This window comes from Mustela nivalis, assembly GCF_964662115.1.
Source record: "Mustela nivalis genome assembly, chromosome: 18".
In the NCBI taxonomy this organism is placed as follows: domain Eukaryota; kingdom Metazoa; phylum Chordata; class Mammalia; order Carnivora; family Mustelidae; genus Mustela; species Mustela nivalis.
The window spans coordinates 43465917-43468982 of record NC_139037.1 but is presented as its reverse complement, the minus strand read 5'-3'; positions in this window follow the sequence as shown (position 1 = coordinate 43468982).

The window sequence follows — 3066 nt, the reverse complement described above, 5'->3', positions numbered from 1 at the left end:
TCCATGTCATTTCTTTATTCTTTCTTATATTACCTAGGGGTCTAGAAATACTTATTTTATTTTATTATTTTATTTTTATTGTGTTATGCTAGTCATTATACAGTACATCATTAGTTTTTGATGTAGTGTTCTATGATTCATTGTTTGCATATAACACCCAGCGCTCATTGCAATACGTTCCCTCCTTAATACCCATCACCAGGCTCACCCATCCCCCCAGTTAATTCTCTTTAGGATGTGAACTAATTCATTTAGAACACATGGGCAAAACCCTTTCTACTTGGTTATTGAGTATGACCAGTGATGGTGGAACTGTTGGATTCCTTTTTTAATCTGGTTCTTATGTTGCTGAACATGCCTTTCTGCCATGTCAGTTTGTGCAGTTTTTGCTTGTCATATTTAAATTGTTCTTTTATATACTCTTGATTAAGCAGGAGGTATGTGTGTGTGTGTTTTACTGAAACATTTTGTATAGAGAGCTTACTGTGTGCCAGGCTTTGTTCTAATGTAGGCATTGGAGATACAGTTGTGAACTACACAGACAGAAATCCCTGCTTTTCTTTTTCTTTTTCTTTTTCTTTTTCTTTTTCTTTTTTTTTAAGATTTTATTTATTTATTTATTTGACAGACAGAGATTGCAAGTAGGCAGAGAAGCAGGCGGGGGTGTTGGGAGCAGGCTCCATGCTGAGCAGAGACCTGATGGGGGGCTCGATCCCAGGACCCCGGAATCATGACCCGAGCCGAAGGCTGAGGCTTTAACCTACTGAGCCACCCAGGCGCTTTTCTTTTTTTTTAGTAGAGCTAATTTCTACTGAGGAAAACCAACATATATATATATATATATGAAAAAATATGTAAGAGAGTAAATTCTAAGGAGAAGAAGATGAAGGAAGAGGTAGGAGACAATGTTCATATTTTAAACTGTTTTTTTAAATTGTATGGCCAGGGAAGGAAGTCTCTTTTGAATTTGACTTTTTATTAAGGAGATGAAAAACCTGGGAAAAGTAAGAGATCTATAGGTAAGAGATCTATCTATACTGTGTATATATACACACACACATATGTATGCCTTATATGCCTATTGGAAAGGTAATCCATATGTATGTGAATTATATATGTGTATATATATGTAATCCATACATGTAAATATTAACTTTGTACTTACTAAATTCATTCTCATATGTATCTTTCATTCTGTATTTGTGTACTGCATTTTAACGTTTTTCTTTTTAGTCTCATGAATTCATGACCTTTTGTAATCTTAACATATTTCAGTTAATTATAATGTATATATTGTGGTGCTCAGTTGTCAGAATGAGCCACCGGGGATCAATTCAGACTGCTCTGACATCTTTGCAAGCATCCTTACTTTCTGACAATAATAGAATGTTCCAGACCCATCCTCAGTGTTTTTTGCCCAAATCATGAAGTTAGCTACCATGCAAGGAATTTAGGGAGGGAGAAACCAGGCACATGTATTCAAAAAGGGATATGAAATCAGAAATAGAAGTTTCCCTCTTAAGAATGGAAATAATTTTTCTCAAAGGTCTTGCTAGCCAGACTTGGGGTTCTAAGAAAGAGTCTAAGTAAGATTGGGTTGTCCATATACACTGTGTTTTTTGTTTTCTATCATTTCTGTTGCTCAGGAGGAAAAAGATAGCTCAACTCTGTGGTAGAGCTTACTTTGATAAGTATATATTAAGCTCACCCTAATAAGAACTATATGTTAATTATTGTTTATAAAATGAAGTTGTTTCAGGATTTTTGAAACACTGTTTTAATAAGTTTAAAGTGGCCATTTGAAAGTTAATAATTTAAAATTGCCTCAACTGATGTAAATGAGTCAAAAGGAAATGTCACTAAGCTTCTCTAGATGCCTTATGATTCCACTTGTTCTCTTCTGGCTACAGAAGGTTTTCTTTTTAAAAGTTTTTCCAATCTCTCTTCCTGAGAAAACAATACAAAGCTTTGTGTGAAATATAAAAAAATTTCCCACAGAGTTCTGTGCCCTTTTAGTAGTTACTATATTTGGATGCTAGGACTTTGCATGAATTTTGGGCAAAATTCCTGCCATTTATGGTTGGGCTCCTTTTAGAGACAGCTGGGGAAAATGTTTCCTTTTTTGAATATGATTTCACATTGATTTCAAGTTCCTACTTAGCATATTAATTTGCTGTACCCTACTAAGATTTTCTTCTTTGTCCACAAAACTCAAGACAGACAATGGGTTAGGTAGTGGAGAAAAGCAGATTCTTTGAAGCCATGAGGTGAGGATACTTTAGTGACAGAGAAATGACTCATCTTCCTGGCCAGCTAGCTTTCTTTTCTTCTTTTCTTTTCTTTCTTTCTTTTTTGAGGATTTTTTTTTATTTATTTGACACAGAGTGGGAGAGACAGCGAGAGAGGGAACTCAAATTGGGAGTGGGAGAGGGAGAAGGAGGTTTCTTGCCAAGCTTGGAGTCAGATTGGGGTTCGATCCCAGAACCCTGGGATCATGACCTGAGCCGGAGGCAGACACTCAATGACAGCCACCCAAGCCCCGCTCCCCCAAGAAAGCCATTTGCATGGTAATTCATCACATATTCTAACCAGAAAAAGTAGTGAAAGTATCTGCTATTTTGATTATTGGCACAAGTAGAGGTGTTGGAGTCAGACAATCATATGGATGGCAGCTCTTTTAGGAGAAACTGAGAAATGATTATACTTCTTTTTAGTTTAGTTTAGTTATCTATAAAACTGAAGTAATAGTTCCAGCCTTTTGTTTTTATAAAGAATATTTGAAAGAATGTAATATATGTAACATTTAACATGACATTGATTAATCATAAATCAAGCCAGAATTTGAATTGCACGCCCCAAGCCAGCTGTTCATGTAAGACAGAATTGTAAATCCTGCCCCTGTGAATCTGCAACGTCAGAGTCTCAGAGGCCGTCTGGCTATTTGAGGTTGTTTGGACTCTGTCTTCTATTAAGACAGAGTCCAGGAAGTTCTGGCTCTTGGTTTTTTAAATCTCCATTTATATTTTTGGACTTCAATTCATATACATTATCAAAACTGTTTAGTAC